The sequence below is a fragment of the Myodes glareolus genome, chromosome 14 (genome assembly GCF_982192425.1).
Source record: "Myodes glareolus chromosome 14, mMyoGla1.1, whole genome shotgun sequence".
NCBI classification, from domain to species: domain Eukaryota; kingdom Metazoa; phylum Chordata; class Mammalia; order Rodentia; family Cricetidae; genus Myodes; species Myodes glareolus.
This window is the reverse complement of record NC_142039.1, coordinates 10,207,257-10,228,845: the sequence shown is the minus strand read 5'-3', so window position 1 is coordinate 10,228,845 and position 21,589 is coordinate 10,207,257.

Sequence of the window (21,589 nt, the reverse complement as noted above, 5' to 3'; positions counted from 1 at the left end):
CATGGAAATACTTAGAAAAACTGAAGTTCAACTCTGGAAGTCTCACTTGGATCTCCAGAAATGGCTCCACAGTGCTACCTACAGTTACCATCAAGATAGTGTGGAAGAAAGGTTTACAGAGCTCTAGAGGGCAAATGTCACTTTCATCTTATCTCAGAGCTTTGCAAAAGTGCTTTGAGATGTTTAAGGGGGATGCCATTTGTTTGATTTAGCTGAATATTTAGTTTACTGTCGCTACTTCATAATAGCACAAAACACCGGAAGGACAGCAGGCTCTTCTTCACAGTTCTCATTCTAAGTGACTAAGTGTTGTTTCATATTTGGCAAAGATTAGCACATTTTGTTAGGCTGAAAGAATTTTTGGCTAACAGGTTTTGTTCGGATCTACGGTTGTTAACTATTAAAGATATTGAGAGGGATCAAATTGGGTAGCTTGGAATATTTGACTGATGTCTAGGGTCAATTGACACTAAAAATCTCCAATCTCTACAAATGCAGTAGTGTCCAAAATTTCATGAGAATTTCATTTTGGCTCACTCCATAGGACATGCAATCTGCTGATGAATTTGTCCTTTGTCATCTGTATATACAATGGCATTTTACTGGTTTAGATTCTCTTTATCATTTACAGAGAAAACTAAATTAGCTGTCTCATTTAGAAACTTCTTGAGTTGCTGGTAATAAAGGTGAGAAATAACAATGCCTTTATTTTTCACATAAAGGAGCTCGAGAAGAAGTTAGTGGTCTACTTAGGACTTGGATGACAGCTCCACCACGTCTACCCAGGCTCTATTTGTTGGCCTGCCAATCTTTCCAAGTATCTACTGTTGTTAATAAAGTTTGTAGTTTGTTATGGTTACTGGAATTTCAACCCTCATATCCACATCTTATATAGGAGCAGGAAGAAGTTTCTCTAGATTCAAAAGAAGGCAAAAATATATCTTTTGGTCCTAAGTAGTAAAACCTGAGTTTCTTTCATTAGGAGGAGTGAATGAATATTGAATAGTTGACCCAGAGCCTTTGTGAGTTACTAAAAATCAAGAGATTCCTTGTTTATCTGGAGCCTCTTTGGTTGAGTTAGAATGATGGATTCATGGTCTTTTAGATCAGAAAAGGATGAAAGCTAAGCCTGTTGAATGCCTGCATTTTAAAGTTGAAGAATCTGTTGGCCAAAAAAGCCACAGGATTTGGTCAAGATAGTTCATGAGCCATAGACTTCAGACTGGATATGGAGCCTCGGTATTTCCAACCTGGAGTAACCTGGAGCACAGTACACCATGCACCCTATGATGTTAATTTCACAGCCGTGCTGCCTCCTTTTGTTGGAGTTTCAGGACATCATTATGGATTCCTTTCTTCCCATCCTATTGAGAAATGGGAGGAACATAAACAGAACGAGAGCAAATACTGACTTTGTGGTGGTAACAGTGACCAGGCAGTGTTGTTAGGAAGCAGTAGCTTAAGAAAAACTTTCGTTTATCCACTCCAAAATACTGGGTCCAGTGACTTGAACTGCCTTGGGCTTCTGCCACAGGCAGGACTTTGGAAGTGGAGTGATAACATGATACAAAAGAACACACCAGAACTCATGTCGGTACAGGAGGAGTGACCCAGAGAGGAAGAGGCATGGCTGAGCCTCTTTGTTTCTTCCTTCCATCCCAGAAACTTCTCAACCCTGTAAAGTGAACACAGAGTTGTTGTGTGATATTTTGGTTGTGTTCTGACAAATAAAGCTTGCTTGGAGTCAGAGGGTGGAAGTAGTCACTAGCTGATCTAAATTAACCATAGAGGTTTGGAGGACTGTGGGCAGAGAAGAGACAGGAAGTAGTAAGGCAGGGTGGAGAGAGAATCTCAGCCCTTTGGACAGAGGAACAGTAGAGGTGACTGATGGCTGATTCCTGCTTCTCTGATCTTTCAGGTTCTTATCCCAATATCTGACTCCTGATTTTTTTGTTGATAAAACTTAGATTAACGTTTCACAGAAGTAAGGAAGGACCAGAAATGGCTAGCTAATGGATTCTTCTGAATGGAACTTCCTCTTTTAAGGGCCAGAGAAGGACAAATCCCTCAATGTTTACAATATGTTTATGTTATGTTTCTTCTCTTAACATTCTATACAGAAAGTTCAGTGTCTACTCACTAACTTACTGTGATTATGTGGCTTTGCTCAAAGGCACTCAGCATTACTTAAGGCAAGTTAGAGACAAAATTAAAACTAGAGCTGAAGTGTCTGGAGCCATATTCCTGGATACTTTCTCTTCATACTCCCGCATGTCTGTAAGAGGGAACCAGAGAGGACTCAGAATGCTCACTACCATCAGGGACCTTTGTTAAATGAATATAGTGCTGCTAGTGCAACAAAAGTACCTGAATGGAAGGGTTGGTTTAGACTTTGGAACTAGCTAACAGGCTGAAAGGTAAACTCAAGCAATCTAGAATCATTTTTTAAGCTTCTTTTATGAGCCAGACTATTATCGATGTAACATGAAAAAAAAATGACTAACTTAAAGCTGTCATGACCTCATTAAAAACATTGAAAAACACAGACAAGCACGTGTAGTGCATGTGTGAACAGGGTGCTACAACAGAGACGGGTGGAAGCATGTGTGGTGCATGTGTGAACAGGGTGCTACAACAGAGATGGGTGGAAGCATGTGTGGTGCATGTGTGAACAGGGCGCTACAACAGTGTGACGCATGTGTGAACAGGGTGCTACAACAGAGACGGGTGGAAGCATGTGTGGTGCATGTGTGAAGAGGGTGCTACAACAGAGACGGGTGGAAGCATGTGTGGTGCATGTGTGAAGAGGGTGCTACAACAGAGACGGGTGGAAGCATGTGTGGTGCATGTGTGAACAGGGTGCTACAACAGAGACGGGTGGAAGCATGTGTGGTGCATGTGTGAACAGGGTGCTACAACAGAGACGGGTGGCTTTCCAAGAATAAGGGACGCAAATGTAAAAGATTACATCTGATAATTGCAGGTCACTTAGCATGGCTATTTCGCAGAGTGCCAGTGACAGTAGCAGATGACATAGAAGGGAATGACCTTTCCCAGGGTCACAGTACTAGCTGATGTTGTACCTTAATTAGGCAAGCATTAAATGCATCTCGGTGTGATGAGGTCACTATAGATGCCCCTGAGGGCGTCTGTCACCTGAATAAGATTATACTTACTCTTTTTGAAAATTATTTTTTTTGAAGACAATTCAACTATTCCAACAGAAGAGGTGCTAAATAATTACTACCACAATCAATAGACTTGTTGTTTGGTTTGGTGCTTGCATTGTTGAGGGCTCTCTAGAGGAACAGAACTTGTTAAATGGATATATATTAAAATAAGAATTTATAGATTTATAAATTTCTCTGGGTAATACTGTAGTTGTCTTCACCCAGAGATACTGAGAGTTCAGTAGCTTCTCAGTCCATGAGGCTGGTTGTCTCAGGAGTCTCAATCCAGCACTGAAAGCCTAGAGAGTTCTTGAAGAGCCAATGGTCTTCATTCAGTTCATGCTGAAAGACTAGAAGAAACTGGGTCCTAATGTGGGCAAATAATGGGACCAGTAGCAACAATAACTCATTAGCAAATGGCAAAGCAAGCAATCAAGCAAAAAGTAGAAGCTTTCTCCCCAACCTCCCTATATCTTGGGCCCTACTGGAATTTGCCACCCACAGTTAGGTTGGGTCTTTTAACTTCAGCCAACCTAACCCCCCAAAAAAATATCTTGTCAGAATGTCTCATGGGTGATTCCAAATTCTGTCTGTCAAGTCAATAATATCAACCAACACAATGACCAACTCAGTCGTTTTCCTTTATGTGAACATACATATGAACTAGGGAGTGGAGCTTATTTGCTTCCTTCACATGGATTCTTCTATTGAGTTAAACATCTTGACCTTTGTTCGAGGCACTGATTCATTTCTGAAGGAGGCCAGCTGGAGTCTGAAGGGAAGTCCAACAGCCTTGGCTCATTTGAATGTAGGAAACAAGACAGGTTGAATTTTGGAATCAGTATTGCCTCATTCATTTTGGGTCTCTTTTTCTAGGTTTAGCGTTCCCAAGATGGCCCTGTACTTTCTGTCTTTCTAAAACATTTAAGCCATAGCTGTGTTTTCAGAGCTCACAGGAGCAGGTGGTGTCTATTTTTCTGCAGCGCTCCTCCTCTGACCTTTCCCAGGAGACCTGGAGACAACATGCTGATCTACCACCACCCTGGGAAAGCACAGTAAAAGCCACTAACACCCACACTAGTTGGAGCTCCATTACTGTTCCAGAGACTAGAGAGTGCCTTTTAATGGTACTTTTGGTACCATTTATCTGCCAAGACTGTGGGTGTGGAAGGCAAATGCCCAGCTACCATGACTCCCCCACCCCAACTCTTAAAGTTCATTTGGGCAAATCATCAGGGAGGCACAGCACTCAGCTGATAATCCAGCTACAAATCCATCAGACTAGGTATAATCATGGAATCTTCTTTGCCTGACATTCCCCTGAGTCAAGGGCATGCTTATTTTACAAACAGGAAATACAACACAACTCCTATAACTGCTTTTTGTATAACATGACTTCTAGGCTTTCTCATATCTGCCTGGATAGATTCTGTTTTGCCACATCCTGTTCTAAGAAAAACAAAAATGTAAGTATCCAATTTGTTTCTCCGTTACTGGAGGGCAGAATTAGAAGAGCCTTTCCTTTTTAATGGAAGAGGCATGGGAGACAAGCATTTAGTGATGTGCCAGGCTGTTTACGTGTGTAACAGCTTCTAATCTTCATGTGGTGGCTAAAATGAGACAAGACTGCTCATAACAGGCAAAATCATTCTCTTGAAAAAAAAAAATGGTATTGAAGCCTGGGCTGCCTGCTGGATTGCTCTGGAACCAATTCTTCACAGCTCACTATTCTGGCATCCCCAGCAAGTGGCATTGTACTGATAATCTGAAGAAGTGTTTAGAGCATTTCTTTCTAAGTGGTAACATTAAAGACAAGAAGAAAGATAGGAGCAAAGACACTGGTCCCACAGCTACACCTAACTGTAAATTTCCTGTTCTGTTGCTTGCCATTGGCTCAAGCAAAAATTATTTTGCTCTGAAAGGAGAGGGCATATTTGGAGGCCATTGGTGGTATCTGCCATACCATAGCTCCACATAGCTAGTAGTATTGAACTCATTGAAAGAATAAGGAAAGTCATTTTCAAAAGTTTACACAACTTACCTGAGGTCATTCAAGTGTGTATTTTTAAAGATTTTCTATTATAGTATATGTATATGCATGTGTCTCATTGTGTATGCACATGAGTACAGGTGCCTTCAGAGGACAGAAAAGAGCATCAGATCCCCTGGAGCTGAAGTTACATGTGGCTGTGAGCTGTCCAACTTGAGTACTGGGAGAAAAACTCAGGTCCTCTGGAAGATGGGCGAGAACTCTTAACTGCTGATCCATCCCACTAGCCCTATATCCTTGGATTTTCTTTGAATTATTTTATGCTTTTTATTTACATGTACTTGTAGCAGATGAAGTATGTAACATTTTTTCCACTGCCACTACTTCATGCAATGTGTACATCTGATCACTGCCATTGCCTATTATTTAAATTCCCACTCTTATCCTCACCCCATGTCTGTTTATTCTCTATGCAGCAGGAAAAGTAAATGTAGTCCTCACTCCTCACCAGGGAAATTTCTCTTTGCATTTGTAAGAGAGTATTACAGAAATCACAACCAATCAAAATACAGAGTTGTGCAGCCCAGTCCCAATATATGCATCTACAATGTAACTCCCATACCTAAGACTCAAGGGCCATTGTCTTGCTCCCATGGGAAAGGGAGCAAGGGGTATGTGGGAGAAATAATAGGAAAGAGATATAGTTATTATCTAAAAAATATTAAAAGAAATAATCTAAAAACTCAAACAAATACTGTTACCACACCACCAAAAATATGTTGACAATGTCTCATCCTCTTCCGATGAAAACCAACACCCCCAATGAGGTTTCTAGGCCTTATGTCAACTGGCCTTGCCCATTTTCCCAGCTTCCTAATAGAACTCTATTCCTCATACTCTGCACAACGTTGGAATCTGTAGATGCTCTGTGTCTCCCTCTCAGAACCAATCCCATGCTCGTTTCTTCGTATTTTAGAACTCAACTCAGAAAAGTATCCCTTAATACCTCAGGCTAGGTAAGTATTAGATGTTCTCACAGCACCCTGTACTTATCTCCCTCAACTTTAAGCATAGCTTGAAAGTAGACATATCAAACAATAATGGTTGGTTGATTAATCAATTATAGACGGACAGATGATAGACAGTGATGAGGGTGACTGAGAAATAGATGGTGCAGTGGTTTGAGGAAGAATGACCCCCATAGGCTCAAATATTTGAATGCTTGGTCAATAAAGAGTGGCACTATTAGGAGATATGGCCTTGTTAGAATAAATGTGGCCTTATTGGAGGAAGTGTGTCACGAGGGATGAGTACTGTGGTTTCAAAACCTCATGCCAGGACCAGGCTCTTTCTCTTCTTTCTGCCTGCCAATCCAGGTATAGACCTCTCAGCTCCCTCTCCAGCACCATGTTTGTCCACATGCTGTCATGCTTCCTGACTTGATGACAATGAACTAAACCTCTAAACTCTAAGCCAGCCATCATTACATGCTTTACCTATTAGATTTGTCATTGTCATGGTGTCATCTTGCAGCAACAGAAACCCTAACTGAGACAGACAGACAGATATAGATGATGTCTTAGTTAGGGTTTCTATTGCTGTGAAGAGACACTGTAACCACAGTAACTCTTTTTTGAGGGGGAGTTGAAACAGGGGTTCTCTGTGTAGCTCTGACTATCCTGGAACTCACACTGTAGACCAGATTGTTCTTAAAATCACAGAGAGGGAACTCTTAAAAGAAAAACATTTAATTAAGAAGGTTTGCTTACAGTTTCATAGGTTAAATCTATTATTATCATGGCAGGGAGCATGGGAGCATGGTAGCAGGCAGATGTTGGAGAAGCAGCTGAGAATCCTACATCTTGCAGGTAACAAGAAGTCAAATGAGACATTTGGGTAGTATTTCAAATATAAGAACCCTCAAAGCCTGCCTCCACGGTGACACACTTCCTCCAACAAGGCCATACCTACTCCAACAAAGCCACACTTCCCAATTGTGTCTCTCTCTATGAGATTAAAGGGACCAATTACATTCAAACTACCACAGATGATGATGATGAAGATAGATAGATAGATAGATAGATAGATAGATAGATAGATAGATAGATAGAAAATATATTCACATGTCACTGGTAGTTCATAAGCTGCCTGAAGAAAAGACCGTTTTCTTTGCTTTAGTATCTCTAGAATTTGAAAACTAATCATAAAAAGTTCATTTTATAACTTTTAATTAATTATAACCAAATGAGAATTTCATAAAGCTGGTTATTTATTCAAAATACTAATTATTATCACGTTTTACACACTAGAAATACAGAAATAAGCTAGGTAATATGTATGCCTTTATAGGAATCATGGAAGGAAGGGTGAAGAGAAGAAAGGAGAGATAGGTGGGTATTAGGAATGGCCAAATGGGTCACACAGAAGAAAGAGGAGGGGTAGGAAAAAGAATACTTTGTTAAGTGCCATGAAAGAACATGTTCTTTCTATTCTTGTGTTCTGTATAAGAACTCTTTTTTCCCCCTAAGAGTAAAGTTCATAGCACATCAGAGACTTAACAGCACACCTGAAAGCTCTAGGAAAAAAAAGAAGCAAATTCACCCAGGAGGAGTAGAAAACTGGAAATAATCAAACTGTGGGCTGAAATCAACAAAATAGAAACACAGAAAACAATCCAAGGAATCAATGAAACAAAAAGCTGGTTCCTGGAGAAAATCAACAAGATTGACAAACCCTGTTCAAATTAATCAAATGCCAGAGAGAGAACACGCAAATTAACAAGATCAGAAATGAAAACGGGGACATAACCACAAACACAGAGGAAATTTAGAGAATCACTAGATCTTACTACAAAAGCCTGTATGCCACAAAATTGGAAAATGTGAAAGAAATGGACACTTTTTTAGATAAATACCATATACCAAAATTAAGTCAAGACCAGGAGAGCAGTTTAAATAGACCTGTAAGTTGTAAGGAAATAGAAGCTGTCATCAGAAACCTCCCTACCAAAAAAAGCCCTGGACCAGATGGTTTCAATGCAGAATTCTACCAGAACTTCCAAGAAGAGTTAATACCTATACTCCTTAATGTGTTTCACAAAATAGAAACAGAACAGTCATTGCCTAACTCCTTTTATGAAGCTACAGTCACCCTGATACCAAAACCACACAAAGACTTAACGAAGAAAGAGAATTACAGGCCAATCTCACTCATGAACATCGATGCAAAAATTCTCAATAAAATACTAGCAAACAGAATCCAAGATCTCATCCAAAAAATTATACATTATGATCAAGTAGGCTTCATCCCAGAGAGGCATGGCTGGTTCAACATACGAAAATCTATCAACGTAATCCACAATATAAATAAACTGAAGGAAAAAAAACATGATCATTTCATTAGATGCTGAAAAAGCACTTGACAAAATTCAACACCCCTTTATGATAAAGGTCTTGGAGAGATTAGGGATACAAGGTTCATTCCTAAATATAATAAAAGCAATATACAGCAAGCCAACAGCTAATATTAAATTAAATGGAGAGAAACTCAAAGCCATACCACTAAAATCAGGAACAAGACAAGGCTGTCCATTCTCTCCATACCTCTTCAATACAGTGCTTGAAGTTCTAGCAATAGCAATAAGACAGCATAAGGAGATCAAGGGGGTTCTAATTGGAAAGGAAGAAGTCAAACTTTCATTATTTGCAGATGATATGATATGTACATAAGTGACCCCAAAAACTCTACCAAAGAACTCCTACAGTTGATAAACACCTTTAGTAATGTCGCAGGATACAAGATCAACTCCAAAAAATCAGTTGCCCTCCTATACACAAAGAACAAAGAAGCAGAGAGGGAAATCAGAGAAATATCACCTTTCACGATAGCCACAAATAGCATAAAGTATCTTGGGGTAACTCTAACCAAGGAAGTGAAAGATCTACTTGACAAGAACTATAAGTCTTTGAAGAAAGAAATTGAAGAGGATACCAGAAAATGGAAAGATCTCCCTTGCTCTTGGATTGGGAGGATCAACATAGTAAAAATGACAATTCTACCAAAAGCAGTCTATAGATTCAATGCAATCCCCATCAAAATCCCAACAAAATTCTTGAGAGAACAATAATCAACTTTATTTGGAAAAACAAGAAACCCAAGATAGCCAAAACAATCCTATACAATAAAAGTACTTCTGGAGGCATTACCATCCCTGACTTGAAGCTCTATTACAGAGCCACAGTAATGAAAACTGCTTGGTATTGGCACAAAAATAGAGATCTTGACCAATGGAATCGAATTGAAGACCCAGATATTAATTCACAAACCTATGAACACCTGATTTTCGACAAAGGAGCTAACATTATACAATGGAAGAAAGAAAGCATTTTTAACAAATGGTGCTGGCATAACTGGATGTCAACCTGTAGAAGAATGAAAAAGAGATCCATATCTATCACCGTGCACAAAACTCAAGTTCAAATGGATTAAAGACCTCAGTATTAATCTGATCACACTGAACCTGATAGAAGAGAAAGTGGGTAGTAGTCTACAACACATGGGCACAGGAGACCACTTCCTATGTAGAACCCCAGCAGCACAGACAATAAGAGCAACAATGAATAAATGGGACCTCCTGAAACTGAGAAGCTTCTGTAAAGCAAAGGACACTGTCATTAAGACAAAAAGGCAATCTACTGATTGGAATAAGATCTTCACCAACCCTGCATCAGACAAAATATATAAAGAACTCAAGAAACTAGACTTTAAAACTCTAATTAATCCAATTGAAAAATATAAGAACTCTTATATAATAAAAGAGGTCAGATTAGTGATGGGGTGGGTAGTATATAGTTAGAGATAATAGGCACAAAAGGGGTCTCTAAGGAGGTAATTTTGAACAGAACTGAAGGATGCTAAAAGGCAATGAGATTAGGGTAAGAATAAATGGCCTGAGAGGCAAACAGAAGACCAGTGTAGCTAAAACTGCAAGAACTCAATATTTAGACATGACACCTCAAACTACTAATAATAATTTGGCACTAGCCAAATTATTTTTTTACAGTTAAAGTTACCCCAGTGTAAAAACAAGAAGAAAAAAGAACAAAATTAAAGACTACTATCTCTCACGAATAGAAATGCAGTTTTTTAGTATTATCAAATATTGATAGAAATGTAACTCAGTAGTAAGAGTATTGGGCTGGCATACGTAAAGGCCTGGGTTTGGAAAAATGGAAAACATTTTACAATCAAAATTCAGCAACATTTATAAAGATTGTATACCACAATCAAGCAGAATTTATTTATATAGGATTTAAGTCTGGGTCAACAGGTAGGAAGCAATAAAATCCCCAATATTGACGAGACCAAAAGAGAGAAAATTGTATAAATAATTGCAAAAGAAATGCCTGGCATAATCCAACTCTCGTTCATAATTTAAAACATGAAAAATCAGATGTATGTGTGTGTGTGTGTGTAATTTGATAATGACCATCTACAGAATATCAAAAGTCAAGTCAATATTACATTTACTGATGAAAAGTTAAATGTATTCATTTTAAGATAAAGGCTTAGGAGTTCATTCTTATTTCCCATATAGAAATAAATTTAGCCAACAAGAGAGGAGAAGAAAATGAAATAAAATGTCAGCAGATGTTTGTGGACTGCATTCTGTTCACAAATGGCTATGTGCACAGATAACTAAGGGAGCCTACAAAAGCTCATGGAGCTTACTAAGAAGTTTAGCAAGTTCTCCATTTAGAAGACTAATTTTACAGAAATCAATTAAATTTCTATGTTCATGCACTGAGCATACTATTGGTGGCCTCAATAAAATAAAGATATAAATTTTTCTCCAAACTGATATGTTTTATAGAATTCCTAGAAAGATACCAGAAAAATGTTTTTGATATCATAGCTGAGACTACTCCAAGTATATACACAGAGAAAAAATAGAGGAACTAGAATAACTAAAAAAAATAGAATAATTGTAAAGTTGACAGAATCAGTCTACTCAAAACCTAAACTACATAGATGGTTATAATAATCAATATTCTGTGTTTTAATCTAAGGGTGGACATATGAATGAGTGTAAGGGATTGAAACGTTCAAAAATCATTCCATGCATATATCCCAACTAATATTTGATGTAATTACAAAAGCAGAACAACACAGAAAGGGTAGCGTTTTCAACAAATAGATCATGTCGCCCAAAGGGAAAACAGGAAGTTTTGACCTAAACCTCACACCTTACACAAAAACCAGCTCAAAAATTAACCAGAAATTTAAAGTAAAATATAAAAACCATAAAGAAAGAAGCAATGGGAGGAATCTTTGAGATCTAAGGGTGGACAGAATTTTTACAGTTGTCCCAAATTATAATCCAGAACACCTGAAAATGATTAATTGTGTGTCATTGAGGTCAAAAACTTTTCATTCTATAAAAGGCCTGTTAAAAGAATAATGGATAAGATATAGACCACAAAAAATATGTGCACATTATTTATTTAATAAGGAATATATATAGTATATTTATGTATATATCTATGCATATATATTATGTATTATTCAGAATATATATAATATATGCTATGTATTGTGTAGAATATATGTTTTATATGTATATTGTGTGTGATATGTTATACATTCTGTATTGTTTATGCTATATATTATATAGAATATATGAATATGTGTTATAAGCATATACATATAGCAAACAACTGTCCAATTAGACAATTATTCAAAGCAATGCCTAGAAATTTTACAAACTAAGATGAACAATGGTAGTGTTATAATTTGTTCTCTATTGTCTGTAATGAACACCATGACCAAACAGCTTGGAAAAAGAAATGGTTTGTTTGACTAAAAGGTCACAGACCATCATTAAGAGAATCCAGGGCAATAGCTTAAGCAGGAAGCTGGAAACAAGAACTGAAGCAAATTCAAGGACAAACAGTACTTATTGGGCTGGTATCCTCTGGCTTGCTTAGTTATCTTTCATATATAACCCAGGCCCAACTGCCTAGGAATGACACTGCCCAGAGTGGGCTGGGCTCTCCTGTATCAATCAGCGATACAGAAAATGCTCCACAGACAAATCTGATGGAGGCAATTCTCAGTCACGGTTACCTCTTCCACGATATGTCTAAGTGTGTGCTGAGCTGACATAACTGTAATGGCTAGATAGCACTTGAAACCAAATTTGACATCATCAGTCCATAAGAAAATGCAAATTTAAATTATAGCTGAAAAATCGCTACCCATCTATTAAAACAACTGATTTAAAAGTAGTGACAATACAAAATATTTAATAAAGCTGCATAGAAATTATATTACTCATGCCGTGCTAGTGGGAATACAAAATGATATAAATGCCCAAAACTACTTGGCAGCATTCTAAAAATTAAATTTACGGCTATTATATTTTTAGTCATTTGTTCCTGTAAAGAAGCTTTATTTATACTAGATAAAATCCAGAAAAATCTCAAATGCCTTTCAGTGAGTGAATTTGTACATGATATGGCAAATCCATACCATGGAAAGTTACTCAACCATGAAAAGGAGTGGTACGCTGACACACATACCATGACCTGATAGATTTCCAGGGAAACACACTAAATACAAATAAATCATCGCAAGGGCTGCTAAATGAGCACGTTCATTTACACAGCATTATTGTGATCACAAAATTAATGGAGGAAAGATAAGCTATTATCAAGGGTTAAAGAAGCAGAAGGGAGGACAGGAGTAAGGGTAGGGGCAACATGAACCACCTTTGTGGTGGTGGCATACTCAGTATCTTGACCAAGTCAGTGTCCGTACCATGGTTGGTACATTTCATTAGGGTTCTGCAAGAGTATAGGAAACTAAATTAAATTAATTTGAATCTATAATTACTCCAAAACTAAAGGTTAATTTTAAAATATTTTTTTAAATTTACATTCAAATCAATGACACTTTTCTGGTCTTTGGGTTGATTCCATTCCAATAAGCTTGACAATCCTTCATTCCAAAAATTTCAAATACTTGTCTTAATCTCTTTATTTCAAACATTTGAATATTTATGCTCTGTTCTGAAGCTTATTTTGGTGAATAAGTGTTTTAAAACTCTAACTTGATTCTTTAAAATAAACATATGTTTTAAAACTAATTTTTTATCTATTTATCCATGTACTCTCTGGTGGTTTATAGTGTCTTTAAAACCACCAACTTTTAAATATATAGGCAACAATTTTTCATTCTTATTATTTATGTTTCTAGATTCACTCAGAAGCTATTTTGTTAGATCAGAGAACAATTCTTCATGATTTATTCAGGGCCTATTAAATCTCAAATTTGATCCCTTAAGATATTTGCAATGCCTAATCTTCCCATCAGATCAAGGTTCTCCACTTACCCACAGTTTTTTATTTGTTTAGAAAAATCTTTTAATTTACCTACCAGACTTATGCTTAGACTAGGCTGTTCTTGTAACTAAAGTTATCTGCCCCAGTGCAGGTTGGGTGTCCACTTTCTTAGTTTTATAGATTCCGTGTTTCTAAACTAAGAACTTAAAAATCAAAGCCAAAAGTAGGGAAGGGGAGGGATCAAGCTGAAAGATGACTCAGTGGGTAAAGGCACTTGTCATCAAGCCCAATGGCTCAAATCTGATCCCTTGGTTCCTTGTAATAAAACTAAATAATCTATTCAAGTGAGTTATCCTCTGTCATAACACATGTGCGCAGACACATCACACCCTACATACACATGCATACACGCACGCACGAGCACACACATACACACATACATAAAATGCTCATCATTTCCTTCCATCTTTGAGCTTCATGGAAATCACTTCATGCCACTCATACCTGTAAACTGGTCAGTGCTGGTTTCATGTTTATGCTTCCCTTGTCTACCTAGACACTATAGCATCCAGAAGAGGCAATGCAGGCCCTTCCCAAATGTCACTGTCAACTGGAAAAAATGTCTTCCTTCCAGTCTAAGTACAGAGTTTCCAAATGGTTCCCAGGCATTCGAGAATTCCTTCATGGCCATGTTTATGTAGCTCTCTTTCCACAGTAGTATTGCGGTGGGTCATGGTTGGCCGCACATTTTCACAGCACACAGGCTGTGCGTCCCGCGTGTGCCCCGCTGGCTCAGTAACATCCTCTCACAGAAGATGAGGCTCCTGTGGAACACTCTGCGCTTAGTGACTCCACAGCTGCCAGCCGTCAACACATTCCTTTCAATGTGCTCATGAGACATCTGCTTAGGATTCATTCCACAACTGGACCAAACTTTGACCAAATGTGTTTGTCCATAGTTACTGGAGTCCTCTCTTCCTGAAAGCTCGTGACTCTCACTTGTCATCAGTGCCTGTGTCCTCTTGTAGTACATCATTTTTCAAAGATGACCAGCGGCCACTCCCTGATTACAAATCTACATTCCTTCAACACCCTGGGATGAAACTTGGCTATACCTGAAGACATGACCTCATGACATGATTTAAAGTTGGCTCTCCTTTTCCATTAATTTTCGGCAACAATTCTGTCATATAGTTCACACTATCATGTTAGAACTCTGGGACTTGAGAGAACCAGAAGCTGTAAAAGCCTTTGTCACTATCAGGAAGACTCTAATCCAACACAAAAAGCCAACTACCTCTTTGCGTGTGGTCAATAATAACATCCAGATTCACGATGGCTATTTCTATGGTCGGGATGCTTTTTCTGGTTCCCCTGTGTTACACTTTGGCACCTGTCTATTCTCTCTCATCAGATGACCCCCATGTGCCATGCTGTTTGGAATAACTCATCATTCTGAATCCTCAGCTAGAACTTCTGAACTTGAACTTTGAACTTGAAGTTCTGGTGGTCTCTTCTTGGCATGTGTATTGGAACTAACCCTCAGCGCTAAGGATATACTCTTTGGTCCCACTACTTCTGGGTGAATGGTCCCACAATCAGTCTTGAATTTCTCCACCTTCCAGTCTGAATTATTCAAAACAGCATGCCAAACTGCTGCTTGAACAAATGCCCATAGTCAAAGGAGCTGCTTGCTAGGGACATATTTTGACCCAGGTCAGTATTTAGACCACAATCCATCTCATGTCACTCTTCCCTGGTGAATTAGGAGCTGACAAGAGACCATGTATGCTTGTCTCTATCCATCATAAACAAAACTTATCACATTTAGGTAATAAATACTATGTAAATGAAGTAAATAATAACTGTCTAACTACATATACTTTGAAGAGGCTCTGTAACTTCAATGGCTGCCCATTTCTACAAAACTTATGCATCTTTCCAAAGCCAAGAGCATCTTTGTTGAAGCATGGGAATACATCACAGCTCCACTCCGGGTCTGTATTGAAGCAGAATTTTTCCTCAGATCTCCACCCCAGTGTACATCTACTTAAATTGGGCACGATTCAGACCTGGAACATGTTGAGCATCCCTTGTTCAGGCTGCATTACTTTAGCCCCCAGGATCTGCCAGACCAGACTATCCAGCACTTTATGAGTACCTCCATTCAAGTCGGAGTAAATCCACTTCCAGGTCAGTCAAAAGACTCCCAAGCCATTGACAGAAAGCTCTGTGTAAATGCAAAGACTACTACAAGGCTAATCAGTAGAATATTAATTTCGTTATTGCCTGCCAACCATTGTCAGTAAGGATTTCAGGAGCATAAAGTAGAATTAACTGGGTTTTAATTAAATACTTTTATTACATCCATATAATAAGAAATTTATTTGTAATCAGAATTTGTCATTCTAATTATGCACATATTCAATTTGTTCCTAATATGCTGTAGCCGACAGGGCTCAGAAATAGAACACAGCTGCCCTCTTGTGTCACTTTCCGATAATTGAATCCATTCATGTTTTACTATCAGTGACCTGATTAGTGATGTGTTTTTAAAGGTCGACATGAACTACAGATCTTCCCCTTCGGAAGTTAATTTACAAAGTACAATACATAAAAATCTACAAAATCTCCCTATCACTTTAGTTGAACATATTAATATCTAATCCACTCTGTGTGAATTCTCCTCTCACCCAGACATCCAGAGCCTTAACATGCTTTCATAGCATCTCATCATACTTTGCTAACAATTAACGTTCAATCTGTTCTTAATGAAGATGTGGGTCCTTAATAACCATTCCCTACTGGTCAATTAATGATTCCATAAAGAATGAAATGGAAGCACGTTCTCTTTCATAACATGAGCATCCTCCATGGAGAACCACTTGTGGTCTCTATATTAGTCCGGAGTCTCTGAAATAGAACCAATAGAATATGTGTAATTACAAACAGGAATTTATTTTATAAATAAATTGGTTTATGCAATTGGAGGCTAGATAGACCCACAATGACTACCCGGAATATGCTGGATCCATATTCTAAAGAACCAGCAAACCCTATAGCTACTCAGTACATGAAGCTAGAAAACCTTAAAATGAGAGAGAAATGATACAACCCAAAGCCAAGGATGAATGCCTAGAACCCCCATGGAGAATTGCCAGTATGGGCTCCAATCTGGTGGCCACAGACAATGCGCAGAGCACTAGACACACCTGATCATGAGAAAATGGAGTTTGCTTTTGCCCACGGGTTTCTTCCTTCTTCCATTTTGCTCCATCCCAGGACTCAGTCTTTGGGACAGTTTTGCCCACATTCAGGGTAGGTTTCCCCCCCTCGCTGCTGCTCCACATGCTAATCATCCTCCTAACCCTCCACCACAAAAGGCCATCATCCATCAGTTCACAGTAAAGCAATCATTCAACATCGAAATAATATCTTACTAAGGCTATCTCATTAAAACTTAGACAACGAAGATAGTTTCTCGCCAGCATTGATGTAAATGAAGTTTTTATTTCTTTGTAGTAAACAACAGCCTGTATATGCAAGTTATGAACACAACTGCCTAGGTTACTTCACATAAACTTGAAGATCTCCTTTGCTTAAAACCACTGAATCTACACTTGGACTTGCTGACATCTGACTGGTGCTTAAAATGGAATAAAGAGGCTGGGTATCTCTGTCTTCATATTGTGTTTGTCCACATTGCTGCTTTCACCTTTGGGTCAGATTCTACTGAACTCTATATGTAATTATGCTGATCATTTTTAAAATGTTTTGTTCAAGACCATAATATATGAAGAAATTGACCTGCTGTCCATTGGAACTGATGGATAATTCCCTTCTCTCATCCTTGTGCCTTTTCAGTAGCTCAGTATTTAATATTCCTCAGGATTCACAAAAGACCAGGATGTTTGTTCAAAATGATGACATCAACAGCAGGAGAAACTCAGCTGTCCTTAGGCTAAGTTGACTGCTGTCCACTGACCTACAAAGTCAAGGCAAAAATAATAGCACACAAGAAGTAAGCATCTCCCAGAGCAAGCTCATGGCCAGTGGAAAATTACTAAGCTTCAGTCAACGTCAGCAAAAATTAAGAGGAGGAGCTCCCTGGCCGCTTCCTCCATCAATACTGAATCTTTTTGACTCCTCCTGACAAAATGGCTTTGCCTGTTGTGGTAGCTGGAATGTAATTAGTCCCCATAATCTCATAGAGAGTGACACTATTAGGAGGTGTGGCTTTGTTGGAGTAGGTGTGGCCTTGTTGAAGGAAGTGTGTTATCGTGGAGGTCAGTTTTGAGGCTTTCTAAGCTGAGGATACCACCAAGTGTGTCAGTGACTTAATGTCTCCTGCAAGATGTAAGACTCTCAGCTTTTCCTCTGTCTGCATGCTGCCATGCTCCCTACAATGATGACAATATCCTGAACCTCAGAAACTGTAAGCTAGCCCTAATTAAATATTTACTTTATAAGAGTTATCCTGGTCATGGTGTCTCTTCACGGCAATAAAAACCCAAACTAAGCCATCTGTATCCCACGATACTCGACTGGTCACATTTCCATGCCATGAGATCCCTGAACAGGAAAACATGATCCAACTAGATGTCAGTATCCTGACAATTCTGGGTGATTTCAGGAAAGCTGGAAAGTTAGAAAGTCAGGAAACGAGACCGTGACTTTGAAACTATGCTCTGAATGTTTGGGCAGCAACCAGAAGTGCTCTAACTGTCCTCACTGAGGACAGCTCATCAAAGGCAGCTGACTTCCTGGGATCTTTCCCTTTGGTGATGGCAGCTGTGCCACCGCAGCCCCTGCACAAGAAAGGCCTCTGTAGATGAGCAATCACTGTCCTCCCTGCCCCAGCTGAACTTCAGTGCAGTGAGGTGCGGGGGTGGGGAGGATCTGAGAGGAGGTGGGGGAGGGGAGAATCATGACCATAATATTAAGCATTTTTAAAAAATGTAAATGGAACTTGCTGTCCAACACAAACAAGACACCTCAAATTTAGAGCGACTTTTCCATAAATACCAAAGGTGTAGAGGCCCATAAATTACTTTATGTGTCACAGTATTGGGAGTCCAAAGTTCTTTCTAAAGGAAAAAATGTACATAGCATGAAATGTGTGTAAATACCAATAGGTGTTGTCATTAGGTATTGATTAAAGGAATCAAATACAGTCAGTCAAATGATTTCAGCTGTAACACCTATAATATGTAAGTACCTTGTCAGGCTTTTAAAGGAGATCTATATTCTACATTCTTGCTAGAATTTAAAAAAAGACTATGACCTACCTTAGAGGAAGGTGGTAGTCTAGATAAACATCAACAGCTTTCTTGCATTGTGAATGATTTCCCCCTGCATTGCCCATTTAACACGGCATACCCCACTCATGTGTATTAGACGGAAATGACAGTTCCTGAAAGAGGGAACTCTAACGCAAGGCAGAAGCACATGTCAATCAGTGCTTGCACTGCAGACAGAACTAGATAAGGTCCGGTCAACACACGCTTTCCAAAATGATATGGGGAGGTAGTGGCAGTGCAGGAAAACCCATGTGATAACTCATTACACCAAGAAGGTATACCACATCTGTGAAGCTGTATCTGCATAATTAACCAAGCATTGAGTATTTTAGGAATGGAAGAAATCATAATTAGAGTGATAAGGGTATGGGAACACACAAGTTCACACAACATCTTCTTTCCACCAAAGATTCAGTTTTTAAATGTGAAAATGTAAATGTGAAAGTGATGTTCCACTGTTACTTAAAATTTGAGAGGAGACAGGTACATCTCTGCTACTATCCACTAGTGCCTGGATCTCCACATATGTCCAGTGCTGCAAAGGTCTTCAACTGTCAGCTCTTCACACAGCTCTCAGGGCTCAGTTCAAACCCTCCTGCTTCACTATGTTTTCCAAACCCTCCCTGCAGTCCACACTTCACCCTATGCAGCATGAAGAATTCTCAGCACTCGGGGATTCCCTTTCGTGGCTTTTTAAACTATAATTAAGTAGTCAGAATCACAGAGATATGTAATTAGTTGCTTGCTATCAGACTCCCACACTAACCTTAATGGTGGAAGAGAAAGTTCCTTTGGTCTGTGCTTTGAATACACTGAACTCTGAAGAAGTAAACACTGAATAATTTCATTACTGCTAATTTGTTCCCTTTTAATCCCTTAATTATCTTTTTGTTTGTTTGTTTGTTTTTATTTTTTTCAAGACACAGTTACTTTGTACCTTTTGGCACTTGTCCTAGAACTAGCTTTTGTAGACCAGGCTGGCCTTGAACTCACAGAGATCCACCTGCCTCTGCCTCCCAAGTGCTGGAATTGAAGGCATGTGCACAACCGGCCAGCTTTAATTACACCTTTTAATCAAGATCTATCACTTAGTTATGGAAGAATGATTTCTTAATAAATGTCCTGTAACAATTCAGTTTCAATCCTATAACTGACTGTAGGTGTTTTACATTTTGTCAAGCATTTATAAATCAGTGATAGTGGCACAGCTGTTATGGAGGTAAACAACTACTTTTGCTCTTGGAGTAAATCTAAGGCCACTACATAGAAGGGAATACATTCATGGTACTGTAAACCCAGTCAAAATCTCATGGCTGGAGAGTCACAGACTTGAAAAGGGACCTTACCACTTAGGGTTAACTAAATCCACATGGCACAAAATGTAGCCTCAATTGTTTATACCAATAGACAAATGCTACTGTAACCCTTACTCAGACAGGCTTCTCTGTACAGTGAAGGGAACTGAATGAAGAGACTCATGGATGCTAAAGATGCTTAGAGGAAAAGGTCTACATAGGACCTCACACAACCCATCAGGTCTCAAAGACCATCTTCATCTTGTGGAAGAGAGAATGGAAAGAATGCATGAGCAGGATGATGGGGGACTTTGATTCAAACAAACACAAGGAAAAATAAAAATTCTACTGATTTTCAGTAGAATATTTAAAATATAGCACAAATTAAAGTTAAGGCACAGTAAAATTTAAAGACAAAAAGTTGAAAGACAATAAAATTTAATACCAATACATGTGACATTCAACTGGTGACAATAATGTCAATTTGCTACTTAGTGTTTCATTTTGGAGGACACCAGGTACATCTTACCAACATTTAGTATGTGCTGGCTGATCACTCCATTTGCCAGATATGAGCCTCTAGTCTGTGACAAAGGACATATGTAAAGGCTTTGTTTAACAGACATCTGTGAAGAGGCTGAGAGGCACACCTGGAACTCATCCCAGAGAATATGAAGCTTCTGTGCAATACAGAAACATAGGGTTTGAATCACTGGAGTGCTACAGATATATGGGAACGGAAAAGGAGGTCACTCAGAGTGGCCTAGCTTCCTGTAGATCGAATGGAGCATGGGCAAAGACTCGGTAGCAGGAATCAGTTCTCTAAACAGTGACTACCATGAGCAAGAATCCACTTCTCCCCATTACACTGCAGCTCCTGCCAACAGCAATCACCTCTTCAATACTTTCTGCCCTCTCTTCGTAGTTTTCCTCATCCATACTTTCCACTCATCCACAGCTATGCTTCCCCCTGACTTCTGTATCTTACAGTTTTCAATAGTATAACCTGGAGCCACCTTCTCTGTCTACCAGAGTTTAAAATCAGGCATATTTGGGATACCTAAACTGATTGCCACTCTTAACCCTGATAGATGGACAAGGTTCTTAGGCAGCCCTTCCAGTCACCTCGATCTAATGGTGTCCATTAACTGTGGACAGAGACATGAGTTTACGTGGGGAAGAATGTGGTAATCCACATGGAATGAGCACCAATCTGGAACATGTGTCTTTGGTCAGCAACTACCTTGCAAAAAGGCCAAAAGTGTGGCTATCATGAATCAGAAACTGGTCCACTGAAAGAGCAATCTCAAAGCTAATGTAAGGATGGGGAAACATCCCCCTTTCTGAAATAAAAGAACAGATGTTCGGATTTCACCCATTTCTTTATTTTAGACTATTAAAAAGCTGCAAAGATCAAAATGCCATGGTATAAACCCAAATCAGCAGCTGGAGCCTCGTTCTGATATTGACTTTCAGTCTTTGAGCCCATTCT